The sequence below is a fragment of the Podarcis vaucheri genome (genome assembly GCF_965113315.1).
Source record: "Podarcis vaucheri genome assembly, chromosome: 1".
Lineage (NCBI taxonomy): Eukaryota > Metazoa > Chordata > Lepidosauria > Squamata > Lacertidae > Podarcis > Podarcis vaucheri.
Genome location: NC_138759.1, coordinates 71,203,540 through 71,222,459, shown reverse-complemented (window position 1 = coordinate 71,222,459; position 18,920 = coordinate 71,203,540). Strand labels below are relative to the sequence as shown.

The 18,920-nt window shown below is 42.0% G+C and overlaps 2 long non-coding RNA genes across 41 annotated transcripts in view; one reads left to right on the top strand and one right to left on the bottom strand.

The window, feature by feature from the left end:
* Nucleotides 1–18,920, top strand: part of LOC309516744 — a 116,288-nt gene that overhangs the window by 22,285 nt on the left and 75,083 nt on the right. For 14 of the 40 annotated variants that reach the window (XR_014212997.1, XR_014213013.1, XR_014213014.1 and 11 more), the window contains 4 exons: nucleotides 9,995–10,109; nucleotides 12,241–12,302; nucleotides 12,400–12,433; nucleotides 13,170–13,212. The exons of 19 other annotated variants lie outside the window; for them this stretch is intronic. This is a non-coding gene — a long non-coding RNA (uncharacterized lncRNA). Of the gene's footprint in view, nucleotides 1–9,035; nucleotides 9,124–9,994; nucleotides 10,110–12,125; nucleotides 12,303–12,399; nucleotides 12,434–13,169; nucleotides 13,213–18,920 lie in introns of those variants that run through there. 7 more of the 40 variants (XR_014213029.1, XR_014213031.1, XR_014213000.1 and 4 more) reach the window with 4 other exon arrangements.
* On the bottom strand, nucleotides 6,857–8,540 carry LOC309517023. Its single transcript, XR_014213122.1, has 3 exons — nucleotides 8,401–8,540; nucleotides 7,781–7,966; nucleotides 6,857–7,025 (listed from the first exon to the last, which is right to left on the bottom strand). It is a non-coding gene; the product is annotated as an uncharacterized lncRNA (long non-coding RNA).

Here is an 18,920-nt window from a genome sequence, read left to right as displayed (position 1 = left end):
ATTAACTGCTTAAAACAAGGCTCAGGCTGGAGAACAAAAAACTTCCATGTGTGAAATGAATGCAGAAAGCAACATCTCCCCTGGTTCTAGAGCCATAGAAAAGAAATATTCTGGATTCCAAGTAGATGAAGGGAACACAGAGTATACATTCATCCCAATTATAACTACTTAATATTTATTTAACACACCAATGTGCCAGCTGCTGTACAGATAAAATGTATTGGTCTATTCAATCCCCATGCTTAAATCCTGAACATGCTTCTAAATGAACACATTTAGAGCCATGTTGCATGTGTAGCTGTTTTCTCCACAATGCAAGCTATTCATGTTCATAAATGCTACTTCTGGTCCCTTATTCAATAAGCATCAAGCTGCACATCTGGGAAGAAAGCAGTTCCTCGCCCAAAGAAGAGAGTGGGAAAATGCACTTTCAGCAAGTGCATGAACATCCCATAAATTGGAGACATTTTCCAATGCATGCATGTACAATGGGACCCAGTGATGTTCACTCCCTGGCCATCAGCCATGCTATGTACAGTGATCACATATGCAGGCATGAAAAGCCATTGGCCATGGTTAAGCGTCAGTCAGTTCCTAGCAGGATGTAAGGAATTGTTCCCAGCTACTGCTGGTGGACAGTGAGTTATTCTGCTCTTCATGTGAATATATTGCTCCTGTTACCTGCTCTTGGGGAAGGACGACTCGGCAGAAAAGAGTGAGTACTCCTCTTATCTCCTCCTGGGGAAGACAGTGTGGCTGCTGATTGGACAGGAGTCCACATTTTGCATTTAAGTTTCACAGAACTCCTGGCTTTTATATTGCTCATTGGCCTCAAGCAGCAACATGAGGAACAAGATGCCATTCCAATAATCTCTGAAGCATCTGAGGTAGGGAATTACCATCTTAACTTTGCTAGTTACTACGAACCGACTCGTCAGGACTCAAGGAATAGGGGGTGCGCACACCCTCATTAGGAGAAAGCACTTTTTGTACCCTCAGAGGCACTAATCTCTGTATTAATTTGCTCTGTTTAATGTGTGTGTGTGTGTGTGTGTGTGTGTGTAGGGGGTGTGGTGATCCAGGGCTCATCCACACGTACCTTTTGCCCTACATTCTAGGCACAGGCCTGCACTTTAAAGTGCCATGTCTGAGTGCTCTTTCCTGGCATTTCCCCTGCTCCTTAACACTGAAATGGAACAAACGGCAATTTGGGTTTTCCACAGACCTGTGCTTAGAGAGGGGGCATGAAAAGAAGTCTGGGTGAGCCTTCAGTAACACAACCTGGCTAAAGCTAGTTCTCTTTATTTCTTGGCTGTAGTGGGGTGGAGGGAGAGGGAGAAGAAACAAATACCCACAAGCTTCCTTTCTCACTTCCTCTGTGTTTCAAGCTTTGCTTGAGTTTGGCTTTCCAGTCTTTAGTAGGGACCAATCCCTTATTACAGGTTTGCAAAATGTTTGAGGATGCTAATTCCCAGTTAGATCATTTTCTGCAAATAAAGGCTGGACTTGGTTGGCAGCATTGGTCCTACTGTTAGACAGAGTGAGGCTATTTAACTATTGGAATATATATAGGAAAAGTTACTGTAATTGGCACCCGTCTGTCTCAGGAGACAATGGAAGAGTGCATCTTCCATTGTATAGGATAGCAGGGCATACTAGCAGTAGATTGTATAGGATAGGAGGGTAGTTATTAATAGTAACGGTATAGTTTTATTGAACTACATCTTTCTGTTAAGCACTAGTATTTTTAACAACCTAGTACTTGATTATTGTATTTAACTATATAAATAATTAAAAGTAACTGCACTCCAACTCCCATTAGCGCCAGCCAGCATGGCTAATAGGCAGGGATGATGGAAGCTGGAATTCAACAACATCTGGAAAGCCACCCCTGCTCTATAGAATATACTTGCATAGGTTGTGGCATACAAGGGGTATGATAAACTGTCTGCTTTTTGCTGCCTGCCTAGGACTGCAAACATGGAAGTGGGGATTGCTAAACACCTCACAATCCATGCTTGGATCACTGGTTGTGCAGCCCGTTCTAGAATGTCCATTACAGCTGCTCTAACTTGGTGTAAAAGTATTCATCTTTGAGCATGTGCAAATACTTGGGAAATAATAATTGATTTGTTATTTTCTTCATTCCTGTTCCTTTGGCCTCCTTCCATCATCTTGGGAGCCCTCACGTGCATTAGTTTTCTTCTGGTTTTTCTAATGCATGCACAATGACATACACATAGCTAACACTTCATAAAGAAAAAGAAAAGCAATTGATTTAAAGAGCTAATCCACAGTAAAATGAGATTCCCTGGCCTCTGCACTACTGTATGAGACTCCAGTTTGCAGGCATTTGTCTTCAGATGCTTCCAAGCCAATCTCTGATCTCATTTTTGCTAGTGCTCGGTGCATTCCACGTTTCTGAGTAGACAATCGGCAGATGAATATGGGACAACTTCCTTGGTTCTGTTGTCTGCAAGCCGAGGAACACATCGTCCCCCAGGGAGCCAGGCGGGATCAATTAAAATAGTTTGCATTTTTGTTTAGCTCCTTTTGTTGCTTTGGCAAGAAGAAACAACATAACCTAAGCTTTTTTCATTCCTTGTGGGATTGGGGCAGCTTGTCCTCTTAGGAAGAATCCTTCCTAACATATAGGTAATTTATTGTGCAATTATTGTACTCTTCCTTGGTCAGTTAGATTATTTTCTTCATCCACCATGGGTGCTCTAACTTTAAAGGTCAGACCACACATAAGATTACAACCTGTACTTAAACACATTTTTCTAGGAAATGTGCTTTGTGCTTATTTATTCCAGGTCCTGTTTCCTTGCTACATATCGTTCTTCTATTCAAATGTGACTTTAAAAAAGGGCAGCTTCCCTGTGGAGCTGATTCTACCACAAAGCCAGACCCACCTTCTGTGCTCCATTCTTTTCCTGACCTGAAAAGTGCCCTTTCTAGGGTGGATTGCACCAGACGCAGAATGCTACTTGTGATTATGAGAGACTAGTTCAAGGAGCATTGCAGGACAGCCCATCCTTCAAAATAAGAGGCTGGCCCAGGGTGGGGTGTCACTGAGTCAAGAAGCTGGTGATTCTGATTAACCATTTAATTAATGAAATGGAGAGCCACGTGCCTTTGCAGAGAACCCAAGAAAAATTGAGGCTCACCTAACCATGGGCTTGTCTACATGGGATTTTATTGTGTTTGCAGCTGTCTGCATCCCCAGTTAATTTGTGTATTCTGCATGAAGTTAACTCAAACAACACAATCTCAATGTTTTTCCCTTTGTAGATTTGGGTTTACCTGATATGGGGATAATCCAATAAATTGGGGGTAGGTCAGGTTCCAAACTGCTCAGGGTCATTGATGACTTGTTTCAGTGGGTTTTTGAGTAGGCAGATCATTTGCCCCTTTATGATACTTCCCTTTCCATGCCCGCTTCCTCAATACTTTCATTTCTTTTCTGGCTGTGCTCATAACTATTTCCAGCTTTGCTGACCACCATATATACAGATGATGACCATTTTGTGCACATCCAATTGATGTGTGACTGCTGATGCGTGGGGCCTTTAGGACCCAGAAGAGGGCAGAACGAGGGTGTAATAGGCTTATGCATGTTCCACCAACTTGCATGGGGGCCAGAATCAGGATCCCCATGCAAAATGTGCGCTCTCTCTCTCTCCCTCCCTCCCTCAAATTCGCACAAAACCAGAAAAGTGCCAAAGTGCATCCTGAGAATTTACAAATGCCTCTTGTGTACTTTTGCACACTTCATAGGCAGGGAATTTTATTTTTAAAAGCAACAACCAGGTGTGCATACAGCTGTCTGTGCTCATGCCCTGTCAGCACTTAATTGGCACAAGAGAAGCAACAAATTAGAAGATGAGGACAAACATAAAAGGGGACATCTGCTGGTATGAATGGGAAAGACCAAAGTTGCTCTTCATGTACTAATTCAAATATGTGCCTCCAGGGGTAAAGTCGAGCTCCCGTTGTTCGGTCCCAGCTCCTGCCAACCTAGCAATTTGAAAGCACGTCAAAGTGCAAGTAGATAAATAGGTACCGCTCTGGTGGGAAGGTAAACAGCATTTCCGTGCACTGCTCTGGTTTCACCAGAAGCGGCTTAGTCATGCTGGCCCGGAAAAAAACTGTCTGCGTACAAACATCAGCTCCCTCTGCCAATAAAGTGAAATGAGCGCCGCAACCCCAGAGTTGTTAGTGACTGGACTTAACTGTTAGGGGTCCTTTACCTTACCTTTTTTAACATCTGGAGAGCCAAAGCTTCCCTTCCCTGCTACATATCCATTGAACATCATGGGACTTAGTATTTATGAGTAAACTTGCACAAGACTGCAAGAGAACTAAAATTATTGATACAATGAATGACAATTTTGGCTTCTGTTAACACCACCTCACTGGCTATGGTATTATGCTTTATCCAACAGAATCTCTTCTACAGGGGCTGTGGAATGGATTCATATAATGAAAGATGGAAATAGATGGGTGTCCAGTGGTTGCTACATTTAGTTAAGACGTAGCTCTCCACATCAATACTTACGCTTTCATGGATCTTTCCCTGGGATATTTCCCAGCTTGATATATTGACCTTACAAAGTGAGCACTTTCCCCATGAAGTCACTCTTAAGACTTCTGCCTATACTAAGGGAGCTTCCAGATGGAAACCTTCCATCGCAATTGGCTCATTTAGATGCAGTTTTTCTGTATGCACATTTCCACACATCTCATTTCCCCCCAGTCATTATATTCCTTGCTATTCTCTTGTGCAAATGTGTTTCCACACCAGCAGTGGTTGCAGATTTGTGTAAAGAGTTATTTTTACTTACCAGATTTTTGCAGCAGTAAGGGGCCAGTATTTTGATGATGATGTCATGTGGACACTGCAAAAACAAAAAACAAGAAGAGACTTGTGGGCATGAGGAGCAACAATTCCACAATAAACCCCTGCCTGAAAGGACTCTTACATCTACCCTATGCTAATCTCAGTAATTTTTTTAATAGACATGTATTTGTGGCAATGCCATGGCAAAGATGCATCGTCATTTACTCCAAGCCTCTGACAAAATTCCACAGGTTTCAGTGCCTGGGTCAGCTGCAGAGGAATGCAACCGCCATGAGGTGTTAGATTTGGCAAACAAGACTCCAAATAAGGATTTTAAGAATAGTTTAATACTGGCTTGAAATTCTGAAGCACAGTGTTTTATATTCCCTTAGTTGTGTGCCTGTGGAGGCTGAGAGACCAGGATTTGAAGAACATCTGCGAGGGAATTTTAGAGACTCTCCCAAATCAACTTTTCTCTGGCTTTTTATTGTTATTAAGAGATGTCTGTTTAATGTTAAAACTTCTAATAATCCTCTTCTTCTTTGACGATCACTCGTAGCTGAGTAAGATTGTCTTCCATGAACACGATTTTAACAGTGAGTCCATAAGTGACTGTGGAGGCCAATTCTGGATCCACACATCCTTCCACAGTGAGGATGTAGGTTTTCGGGTGGGAGTTGATCGTGCTGAGGGTTTACCAAATGTGCCTTCCTCTTGGCACGTTTCTCCCTATCGTCCTGAATTTGAGCGTCTTCAAATTCCATGACCACCTTTGGTACAGGCTGTTCTCCAATTGGAGAGCTCGCATGCCAGTGTTTTCCAATTGTCGGTGTTTATATTACATTTTTTAAAGATTTGCCTTGAGAGAGTCTTTAAATCTCTTTTGTTGACCACCAGCATTACGCTTTCCATTTTTAAGTTCGGAATAGAGTACTGTAGTTGCTTTGGAAGATGATAATCGGCCATCTGCACAACATGACCAGTCCCATGAAGTTGATGTTGAAGAATCATTGCTTGGACACTGGTGATCTTTGCTTCTTCCAGTATACTGGCATTAGTTCATATCATTCTTTTTTTGGATCTTTGTTCTAGAACAGGGGTGGAAGCTTATGGTACCTCATGGGGGTACCTCCTGGGCTGTGTGCCAGTAGTGGTTGGGGCTAGAGGAAAAAATGAGTGGGACAATGGATGTGACTCTTACCTTTGTACAGTCGGCCTTATTCAGCCCATATAAAATTTGGAGATTAATGTGTGTACACATGTGTGCAATGTGTGTGCAAGCACACATGGGCAGATATCTACATCCAGGCAAGTAAGAGACATCATCACTGTTCAAGAACACATGCCAGATAGGCATAAGCACTCAAGGAAAGTGCAAAGCAGGGCTGCTGCACCGGGTCCCACCCTATGTTAAATACCCCCAACCCCATGTTAACCTGAAGAAGAAAACCCCCCAGAACTATGAAAGCTATGCCCCATCATTAGTAAAATCTGAACTGGAGCATCTAATGTATTTGCATAAGGAACACACACTATAGCTCACTATAAAATCCTTGAAAAGCATGTGACTCCGGTCCTCTTCTCCGTGGCTTAATCACATAACTACTGGGAGTCAGTGTCACTGTTGCTGCTTTCATCACTGGATGAGAAGGTCACAGAATTAGTGTGTGGATTCTCAATTTGGGCGCCACTGGCAGTTCTTCTACCAGGGAAATGCATAATGTCCGCAGGGGCTATCTCTGCATTCCCCACTGCCAGACTGGCAATGGTTCCTCTGCCTTTTCTTCCTTCACTCCTGCTTATTAATGACCAGTGAGCAGTCTCCACCAGCCATTTGCTGTAGTTTATATAAAACGATATATTTGCTTTATTCTACAGCGACAAAAAAGAGCAGATAAGGGTTACTTTGCTGGTTAAAATAATAATAAGTTACACTTTAGTTGAATTTAGTGTATGAACATTTCAAGAAGCTTAAATTATTTCTTTCTTTAAAAGTTTATTCGGTTTTTTGGAAGTAATACACAATCAGCAATTGATAATTAAATAAGTGTAAATCAACAAACACAACTCTTACCCTTAAAGGAACAAACACTAGAGGTGTGCAAAAGATTCATATGAATGCTGAATAATGTGCTGGGGCCTTTGAGGGATCTGGAGGCATCTGCAAGGTAAGCTGGGGTCCCTACAAGATAGCCATGAGCTGGAAGAAATTAAAGAACAACAACATGAAAACAGAGTCATACATGTGCAATTTAATCTTCATGTACAATGCTTTGGCACCTCATGAAAAGCCAAGCCCTAAACTGGAAAGGGTAGGGAAATGAACAAATCTAACAAAGAAAAATAAAATCAGCAAAATAATATTTAAATATGTAATTAAAAGAAATCCATGGCATGTTTCTGGCACTGTCTATATACTCTGATTCTGTGCTGCTTCTGTAGCTCTAGTTGCACATGGGGGGGGAGGGGCGAAAGATTATCATATCCAGTGGGTGAACATTGCAGAGATACTACCTGTGCATGCAAACAAATTCAGGGGGAGGAGAGCTATGACTATCAGTGGTGATGGCCAAACCAAGTATGTCTCTGAATATCAATCTGGGGAGGAGGAAACAATTGGGGAGGGCTGTCACTTTCATGTCTTCTTGCTTGGGTGCTTGTTGAAGGCAGAGCTGTCCACTGTTGGAAACAGGATGCTGAACTAGGTGGCGCTTTGGCCTAATCATACAGGGCTGCTCTTATAATATTCCCCTTGTTCTAGTGGGACACGTGCTGGTGCACATACAACCTTAATTTAAGAAGATAGTGTTCTGAGATTGCATTGTTGAAGGAGCCAGGCAAGTTTCTTGATAAATTAATGGCCCCTAAGTATGGGCCGTTAGGGTAACAAAGGAAGTAGCTGTGTCAGAGGGCAAATGGGTGTGCCCTGTCCTTCACCTGGCTGGTAGTTAGAAGGATAATGGAGTTGTGTGAGAGAGCTGGGCTAGGAGCCGGCAGAAGATTGAGAGTGAGAGGCATGCTTGACGTCTGCTTGAATCCAAGGCTGTGGCTATGGGAGATGCAAAACCTTATTGGGGCATTGATCCTGTGAGCTCTTCCATCATAGGGTCAGGTTGTATATATCTGTAAATAAACAATACATCATAAAGCCACCACAGTCCGCTGACCCTCATTCCAAGGAAACTGAACCCCATCACACTTGGATATTAGGGTAGCGTGCAACCAGTGCTTTTCTGTCAGGGGGTACTCAAGGGTACGCAGTACTGGCACCTCTTTTTGTTTTGTTAAAAAGTGTGGCACCTACTGTAGCAACTTTTTGGTGTGTACCAGCACCTATTTTTCTAGGGGGGGGGAAGTACTGTGTGCAGCAATATTTATTGGGCATCCTTGCCAAAAGGAAAAAAAGAATCTGCATAAGGCAATCTGATTTGATATGTTTCCTGCTTCTAAGAAATACCAGTGCCAGCAAAATCACCTGTTTAGAATGGAGCATAAGTATGGAGGACACTTTTAAATAGTGAACTGGAATGCAAAGTACTGTGTCCACTCAAATGTACCTTCCACATTTCATCAGCTCCGCCTTGGACACTATTTCCCGGCTTAATTGTGCCTTCCAGAATTCAGGATCTCAGACATCAGGAATTTCCAGCTCTGGTTTTGGTTCCTCGGGGGAGGTGGTCTGAAGGATTGGCACAACAAATGCTGCAAGGCAAACAAGGCAGGAGCATTCCTGTAAACAAGATGATCCTTGCACATTCAGCCTTGTGTTGCAACACGGGATTTTTCACGTTGTTCCAGTCTTAGGTCATATAACAAGTGTCACTTGAGAAGAATGGGGGGGGGGAGGATATAATAGGCTAGCCATGTGTCTGGTAGAACCCAGTGTTAGACGTGACTTCTCCAAGGAAAAAAGGCTTTAATAATAAGCAAGTGTATCAGGTTTCTCAAAACACACTGCTAGGGTCATCTGAGCAGCTGGCAGGGATACGAGCTCTGTGACCTGCCTCTGAACCTTTCAAGCTCATTTCCTGTCAAGCGTTGTCAAGCGTCAGGCCCAAGAGGACAAGCAAAGAGCTGTTAAGTTCTTCTCTAGAGTCGTCTCAAATTAGAATTCCAGTAATGGCTTGAATTCCATTCCACTTGTCCTCAACTGGCCACTTTCAGTTCCTGTGAAGTTTGAATTGTATGGCATAAGCTGTTGTGGGGAAGGACCTTAGCTTAGTGGAAGAGCATCTGATTTGCATGCAGAAGGTCCCAAATTCAATCCCTGGCATCTTCAGGTAGGACTGGGAAAGACCCAGGCTATAATATAATATAATATAATATAATATAATATAATATAATATAATATAATATAATATAATATCACACACACACACACACACATATATATATACACACACATTATATGTTTTTACTGATTTATTTGCACTTTTGCTTTTGTATTTAATGTGGTTTTATCGTATTTCCTTTTGTTTTCAACCTGTTCATTGCTTTGGAAGCCTTTGGGCCAAAAAGCAGTATATAAATGACCAACGAATGAATGAGAGTTGCTGCCAGTCTGAGCTTAGATGGGCTGATTGTCCTACATCTTTGGGAGTTGCAAAGGAGGAAGAGGTCAATAGGTCCCATATTTCGAATAACAACCAGATAAAAGTTGAACTGGAGATGGTCACAGACATGCTCAGAGACATCACGTTGACCAACAGATGTATACACAGATTGTCTAGAAGTGGGCAGGAAAGTTTAAGGAAGTTAAACATTTTAACACTTACTAGGGATATTTGAAGATCCTCGCCCAGCACAACCTGAATGGCAGAGACAGATCATGTTCAAATGCTCTTGTAATCACAGCCCAGTTCACTGTTCCCATTCTTGCCTTCTACAACCTTCATTTTCCCCAGAGTCACATGCTGCCTTGCTAACTGTGTGTGCATCTTGTCATCTTCCAGAGGTGCGGGCACATTTGGTACTTTAGCTACATGTATGGCTGCAGGTTGAAGCTATAGAACAGTGGTGGCCAACAGGTTGGCAAGCAATTGTGTCCTACCCCAGTCCTCTCTAACTGGCCCTTATTCTGTTTATTGTCATGCAGAGTTTAAAAATCCATCCGGGATTAATTTAATTTCTGTGCATGTTATTCTATTGCAGGTACACCAGCTGAACCAGCAAAGTGAGGGCAGGGGCCATAGCTGAATGGCAGAGCTTATGCTTTGCATACAGAGTCCCAGGTTCAGCACCTTCCCTCTTCAGCTTAAAGTGTCAGGTAGAGTCAATGGGCAGGACCTCTGCTTGCTTGACACATTTGAGATAGTTGCTGCCAGTTAAATAGAGAGATGGGGAAATGGCCTGATCTGGTATAAGACCATTTCTGAGGGGCCTAGCTATTAAAAGCTGGACCCTTCAGTCAATTCACTTGGACAGTTCACTTCCCTCAGCTTTAACCACTGGTTTGTGACCTGTAGAATCAGCTGGCTTTCCTAGCCTGGTCCTCCTGATGGAAGCCGCCTACAGAATATGTTCAGTTAGAGCAGGAAGTTCTTGCATCTTCCTTGACTGGAAGCAGTTGGAAATGGCAAGACAACTAGATGAACTTACATTGTGTTTTGTTAAACTCTTCACTGAACTGTGTCCACCTCCAGCAATTCAGAAACAAGAAAACTTCCACTATGTCCTAGCCTGTCTTGGGGCCCAGGATGCACCATGGTGTGAGAGAAGCTGCCTACAGAATATTTTCAGTTAGAACAGGTTTTTTTGTTTTTGTTTTTGTTTTATACCTTTTTGCACCCCTTACTGGAAGCATTTGGAAACTAGATGAGCTTGCATTGTATTTTGTTACTGAGCTGAGGCCACCTTTGGCAATTCAAAAACCAGAAAGCTTCCACCCTGTCCTAGCCTGTCTCGGGGCCACCATGTAGCACAGTGCAGTGGATGCTGCCTACAGAATATTTTCAATGAGAACGGGGTTTTGTTTTTGTTTTTAGCATCTTACATTACCAGGAGCATTTGGAGATTACTTCTGGATGAGCTTGCATTTTATTTTTTTAAACTCTTCACTGACCTGAACCCATCTCCAGTAACTCAGAAACAAGGAACACCTCAGCCTTGAATTTTGAAACAAGGGCCTGTTTAAACAAAGAATGCTTTAAAAGGAGAATATATCTTTCAAAAGAAATTGGGATACAATTCAAATGCTTCTTTTAAAATACATGTAAAGCATTATTGCTGCTTTGCTTGTGGGACACGAAGAATGCTAGCCTGATTAAACAGGAGCTAATTAAATGTTAATGAAAAAAATAAATATTGAGGAAGAGAAATAAACATTCTGTTGAAAACTAGGTGCCTAACACCCGGTGCATGTTCACTTGGAAATAAATGGCACTGTAGTTAACAGCGATTACTCCCACGTAAGTAGGTATAGAATGGTGCTCTAAGATATGAGTAGGCAAACTAAGGCTTGGGAGCAGGATCCGGCCCAGTCGCCTTCTAAATCCAGCCCGCAGATGGTCTGGGAATCAGCTTGTTTTTACATGAGTAGAATGTGTCCTTTTATTTAAAATGCATCTCTGGGTTATTTGTGGGGCATAGGAATTCGTTCATATACATTTTTTCAAAATATGGTCTGGCCCCCCACAAGGTCTGAGGGACAATGGACCGGCCCCCTGCTGAAAAAGTTTGCTGACCCCTGCTCTAAGAGATAAACAGTACAAGGAAACCATAATTCCCTTTTCTCTAATTAGTGCTTTATGTAATGCATCTTATGGAGTTGAACCTGTAGTCCATCTAGTTCAGTATTATTTGCCCCAATTGGCAGCAACTGTCCCAAGCAGGTGAAGAACAAGATGTACAGAACCTAACCGGATTGGCAGTGGACTCTTACTTCAACACCTGTCAATGGGACAGTGTCCTCCACCTGTTAGCAGCAAGCTGACATAAGGGCCATGGTGGGCTGCATGATGCCCACGCTTCTGTCCTCCGGTACCTCGTTGCTGTTCCCTGCAAAGTTGTAGATAACCAACAATAGGTTATCAATAATGCCACAGAGGAACTACCGCTCTTGTGCTTGTTCCCCCAAAGCCATAGTTCCCCCTCCCTCCTGTGCTCCACACGCATATCCTTAAATGTCCACTCACTGAGAAGTCTGAGAGGCTTCCTGGAGTTGTTTCTCTTTGTCTATCTTTCTCTTGTGGTGGCCAGTCTGCTGTGTGCAGATCACAGCCAATCAGAAAAAAATAACTATGGAGAGCAGTTCCCACCCCCATCTCCAAAGGGATTTATTTTATTTTTTTGTAAAAAAACAAAATAGCTCACAAATAGGTAAGAAAAATTAAATAGGGCTGGAGGGCTTCGTGGGCCTTTTGCATTTATCCATTTATATCCTTCTGTTCCCTAATCAGGGCCCATTAAGTATTGTAAACTTATGGGTTGCAGTTGTGGAAAGAGCTGCCCTGCCAATCAGGTGTGTATAGTTGCATCTGGGCCAATTAAGTGCTTGCATTTGCACTCTGTGACTTTTCTGAGTTTGCACTGATGTGTGACGGTTCCCTTATTCTTAGAGCAAGAGGGCTATCGAAGTAGCGGCCAACAACAGTAAGTGTCTTTATTATATTTTTATTTTGGTTGTAACAATGCCAGACCCAGGAACTTATTGTATTATGAGCAAAAGTAGCTAAGAGGCAGAGCTCAATGTAGGAAGAGGCAAAGGAGGTTGCTCTTCTCTGAAGCGAAAGGGCCAGAGGAGGTGTTGAAGGAAACTGGAAAAAGAGATAAAAGGTTACATTAAACTGGCATACAAAGGAAAGGCATAAGAGAGGAAAGGTGTTGTAAGAGGAGGAAGGAAATGTAAAAGCACCAGAAAAGAAGAATGAAAGAAACTGGCAGTGGTTTTTTGGAGTGGGGCGGGGAGGATAAGGTACTAGTAGAGTGGGAAAGACAAATGGGAGAAGAAATGATAGGAAATTAGTAAACCTACTGAGAGACATGTGGTGATGGGAAGAAAAAAGGCTTAATCACATTACCTCCAGAACAATTGTTGGCACTTGTGGAAAACTAAGGTAGGAAATTTGTTTCCATAGGGAAAGCACTATGGGAAAGAATCTAGCTATTTCCAAAGATCAGTAGACAGTGATGTTAGTCAGCTAATTATGCCAAGCTCTGCAGCTTCCACCATTTTGAAACTAGGTCCACACCACCATTTTCTGACTAGTGGGCCTCAGTAACTTCCAGCCACCTTAAGTGGGCCTGAAGATAGAAAATGTGGGAACCTCCACAGTAGAGTTTGTTTGCGTAGCTGTTTGCAGGCTGAGCAGACTTTGTTCCTTTACAGGTTTCTCTTTGCCTGACCCCCAAAAACTCCACTTCAGGGAAGGAAACTATTCAGTATTTTGAATGGAATCTCATGCATGTTTGCTTTGAACTAAGCTCGCTGGGTTAAATGGTGCTTACTCCAGAGACTGTTTAAAGTGGTGCTGGCTGGGGCTGATGGGAGTTTTAGTCCCAGGTTTGGGAATGTTGCCTTTTTCTATACACACCAAGGGTGGCTGTCTTGCAGCCTTCCAAATGTTGTTCGACTCCTACTCCCATCCTCCCCAGCCAGCATGACCCATGGACTACAATTCCCATCATCCCTGACCAAGGCATCTGGAGGCCCACAGTTTATCCAGTATAAATTTATGCTTGTTTACTCAGAAGTAAGACTCTATCAGTTCACTGTGACTTGTTCCCAGGAAAGGTGATATAGGACTGCAGTTTTACCCACATTGTAAATTCCCAGTTGCTGGATATTATGTGTGGGAGTGCGCCGTTGCAGTCAGGGCTATTATTACGTTGTGTTCATAAAACACTTTCCATATCTGTTTGTGTACACAGTAGGTCTTGAAATCACATTGGAAGTACATTTCCCCCTCAGAAAATTATGGGCATTGTAGTTTAAGGGTTGCTGGGAGTTCTGACTTTGTGAGAGGCAAACTACAGTGCCCAGAATTCTTTGAGTCAAAGATTGTGCTTTCTAGTTGTAGGGTGTGTGCAGCCTAAGGAGGGTTGGATATAGTCAGATGTACTTGGCTGTATCCATTTTCTATGGACACAGCCTGTGCTTCTAAAAGCATGGGATGAACTTGCACTGTGGAATCCACCCTTAGGTACAATGGCCTCTGGTACCCTTCATGTATTTTATACTGACTGCCAGCATTTTGAGTTAAGTCAATATATTTGTTTATACTGTTTTCTTCTAAAAACAAAGAGTCTTGTGGTCGTAAAAGACCAACAACATTGTTGTAGTATAAGCTTTTGTGACCTGGACCCGACATCATGAGATATATGATGCATATCATCATTTGGCATGTCTATATATGGGAATAAAGAAAAATTTATGTAAGCAGTAGGGGCAGAAGGCTAAGAAATGTGAGAAGCAGAGTCAGTGACATTTCTAGGTAGCTTGAACTTGATATATGTAAATTTTGCCCAGAAATGTCATAGAGTGTACTGCTTGCATCTCATCGCCTTTTTTGTCGCCTTGCTTACAGTTATGTATTTTACCTCCACACGCATGTACATGTATAATCTGCCAGTACTTGGGGCAGCTGTTGAAGTGAACTCTGGACCATAGCAAATCTACAGGACTGTGACCATAGGACTGTGACTGTGCAAATGTCATAGTGGGACTTATTTCTAAGTAAACATGCATTAAATAATTCTGTTGATCTGTTGCAACAAAGACCAAAAATACTCACATTTCTGGAATGCAGTGACACCTTTTTTATTTTTATGTGTGCCTGGATTTAAGCCTTTTCCCCATTGAATACTGTAAGGTGTAGTTCAACGCTTACTATCTGAAGGACCACTGATTCTTCATCCCTGGTATAGACCTGTGGTGAAGCAAAATGTTTTTTTCATAGAATCATAGAGTTGGAAGGGACCCTGAGGTTCATTTAGTCCAACCCCATGCAGTGCAGGGAATATGCAGCTGTTCCATACAGGGATCAAGCCTGCAACCTGTGTAGTTAGCACCATGCTCCTTTCAGCACCATGCCGCTGAGCTATCCAGATTGAAGCTCGTGTTTGCTTTATTTTTGTGGATGCCTGAATTTATATCCTGTTCTCACCCCCTTTTCTGGTTTTGTTTTTTTTTCTAAGTAAGTTATAATACAACATTTGAAGGACCACAGGTTCTTCATCCCTGGCATAGACCTGAATCACTTTCTATCTTTGTCATGCACAAAATTGTTTATTAAAATTTTGAGTGTATTGGGTCCATATGAGGCAGATTATCTAGATCAATTTCAATCTAGTTTAAAGTCTGGTTATGGGACATAGAATGATTAGGTTGTCTTTGTTGATGAGCTATACCTGTAACTAGACAGGTGGTTCTGGATTAGCTGACTGGGAAGGAGTTTGGAGGGATCAGTTTACATTGGTGCTTGTCTTACTTAGAGGGTTGAGGGACTACAGTTTGATACCATGGTTAATTGAGCTATATGGTGTCCCCCAAGATTACATTCTATGTTAATTAGCACACATATGAAACCATTGGGTGATGTCATTCAGGAGCTTATGGGCTTAGCATCAACAAGATACTCATTTTGCCCCAAAATGGAATGTTGGAAACTTGTTAGTCAATGCTTATACATGGCTTACAGGGAAAATTAGGTCGTTGGGAATTCTTTCAGGAATATGAAATGCATTGAAGGCAGACAAATGAGGTCAGCCCATTTTGGAAACTAGTGGTCGACTTTCACACCATGATGTTTGAAAAGATCATTCCTGAACAAATTGAAAACAAGGGATAGAATTAGACACAGATGGGTTCCACTGACAATGCCAGATAAACTGTATTGTGAACACTTTTACGAGGGACTATTACATAAGATGTGGATTGCTGACAATTTATAGAACAGTCCACTGCATGTTGGTAGAAAATTGATATTTCTGTTAAATAGCATGGAATGAGAAGTGCGTTCACATGTGGCTATATAGGATTAGATGACAAAGACCTCTTAATAGAGCAAGTGAACACTGATTTGTTTGTGATGCTCAGGAAATAAACTGTTTGAAACCCTGGTTTTTGGTCTGTAGCACTCCTTGGGGATCTGATCTGTTCCTCATGCAGATGTTTTGTTGATGACTTCATGCAGGTGCCCCATGAAGAGGGAGTGGGGAGAAATGTAGCTCAGCTCAGTAAATGCCCAGTTTGGAAGTGGCCTTTGTTCATGTACAGAGTTGAATAATGAGCAAGTGAATTGACACGTGTCCACTGCAGAATAACAAGCATTCAGTGCCACAAATGTTAATGGCGTGTACCACTGTGAACACCAAAAGATGCTTGCCCCATAAAGTATCAAGTGCCCCACCATTTCCCAGCCATGCTTCTTTATGAAAGAGAATGTTAGATTTTATGCATTGAAGGTTTTATGTGGTGAATTCCTTCCAACAAGCAACATTTTAGCACTGCAGAAAACCACTGGTGGTATTCAGCTAAGTTTTCCCTCACCGCAGTCCCATTGAAAATAGTGAACATCGTTAGGTCCATCAATTCCAGTAGGTCTACTCTGAGTAAACCTTAGTTGAATACCACCCCAAATTTCAATATTCTTGGTGTTTCAGCTTATTCAAAATAATGGATTCCTACAAGAAAGTGTTGTCTTAAGTGCATAAATTGTGGGGTTTGTAAAAGAAAAGAAAAAAACACCATTCACACTGAAGATGACTGCTGAAGCCAAGGACAGAACATTTTTGTGGTGTCCCATCCCTATGGCTTGACGTTGCTGCGGCTGCTTGGATAACAGACTCATTGGCTTTAGTGACCAATGTAAATAGAAAAAAATGACCCAATAGAGAAACTGTTACAGGAAGTAAGCATAGATGAACCATAGTGAACCCAGGAGGACAGACAGAAGGTTAGATATATTGACATGTTTGACTTTGGAAATACAACTAGATGCCTTAGTTCTATACGATGCATACTAGACTCATCATAGTTTTGAATTAGAGACTGTGTGAGTCTGTGCCAGCACTTGCTCTCCATTCATTTCCAGCAGTTTTTTTTGTTTGTTTTATTGAATTTTACATTATTATTTCCCCCCCCCCCCGCAATTACATCATAGCAAATAATAACAGATTAAATTTCCCACTTTCCCCCACCCTCCCCTTGACTTCCCTCAACTTCCCCTTCTGGGTTTTTTTACATATGAACTTGTCCTGCTTACAATACTATTTGCAGCCATTTTTTGAATATCACTCTCCTCACACACATTCACTCACTTTCTCCTCTCAGGCTTTATAAAACTAGAAGAGTTATGAAATTACCGTATTTTTCCGTGTATAACACTACCCCACGTATAAGACAACCCCTACTTTTGGGAGTCCAAAATTAAGAAATCAGTAGTTTAAAGTTGTTCAGCTTTTGTTGAGCGTTTTTGGAAAACCATTGACAGATGCTGGATGAGATATGGACTGTACCAGGCCTCACTCTGTTCAGTGATATTAGAGCATACAAAAATTCACTACGGTCATACCTTTAGTTTAATAGAATATGCCGCTGGATTCAGTATGTAGTGGGGTTTTTGTGCTTGGGATGTGAGCTGGAGTCCAAAATCAGGAGGACACCACACTGGCAACCAAGGTTCAGGTCTCCACTTGGACGCAAACTTCTCTGAGTGAATGAGCCAGTCACTCTCAGCCTAACCAATCTCACAAGAACATGGAGTACAGGTAGGATAGAAGTGTAGTAAAGCAGAGGGTCTGAACAAGAAGAGTCCCAACAACAAACTTATCTATTTTGAGGAAGGGTATTAAACTTATTGGACCCCGTTTTCAGATTCTTTGTCTCCAGTTTGTTAAAAGCCTCTTCACTACTCCGTTGCAGTCCTATCTGAAAAGATAGGCAGTGCAGCACCCACCTGCTCAAGCTGTTTCCTCCCACTAAAGAGAGCAATTTTCTCCAAGTGCAATTATGCCCTGAATGACGGAGTATAAAACAGGAATTCCTCTTTTTAGAGTTCCTCTTTTTAAGAGGTAGCTGTTATTTGACATGCTGAGAAAAGTATTACTTTCTGACTAGTATGACTAGTATGTTAATCCAGCAGTTTAGGAATATTTAATAATATTCCTGTAATAGGAATATTTTGTGATGCATTAAATTTTATTAAATGGCTTATGTAGCCAGGCATTATGTGAAAAGCCTAATGCCACTCATTTAGGTCATTTGGACAGATAAGTATAGAAAATTAGGTCCATAGGCATTCCCCAAATCGTATAGCAATACAGATGCAAGCATGTGATTATACAGTAGATGCTGTAGTGACATCTGCTGTTAACACTTCAGTCTTACTTTGCAGCTCTTGTATACCTGTACAGGGTTTTTGGCTCTCTCTCTCTCTCTATAACTAACTGTATACTGTATTGAGTCTCTGCAACTGCATTACAAACCCTTTACCCATTGTCTAAATTAATGCTCCTATACACATTTACTTGGGAGTAAGTCTCATTGACCTCAGTTGGATTGGCTTCTGGGTAGACATGCAGGATTGTGTAAATGATAGAAGCATATCCTTATCAATCAGTAGCCAGGCTGAGAATGTATTTGTGGAATTTGTTAGATGTTTGTAGGTGGAAAGAGCCACTCTTAAGACATGCTAGGTGCTGCACCAGTTCTCAGTGAAGAAGAAGAGGAGGAGGAGGAGGAGTTTGGATTTGATATCCCGCTTTATCACTCCCCGAAGGATGGATGCATTGAGGTTTGCATATTGTTTTGAGGAAATGCAAATTAGATATATTTGCATTAAAATAAGAATGCAACAAATTTATCCCCATTCACAAGTAGGGAAAGTCTCTTCCCGCCCCCCTTTGCCCCTATCTGTCACAAACTGTATTCATGCAATACATGAACAGCCTTTTTGTCTCTTCTCTTAAAAGTGCTTTATTGAGAACCAATGTTCATTATAAACAATAGGTGAGATCCCACAGGGGGAGGAAAGAAGGTGAAAGTCCCACTTAAGCCAGCAGATGTCCGTTGCACAAGTGGGGCACTGCAGTTGGCTATCAAGCAACATCAAGAGCATCCCATGGTATAGATATCACA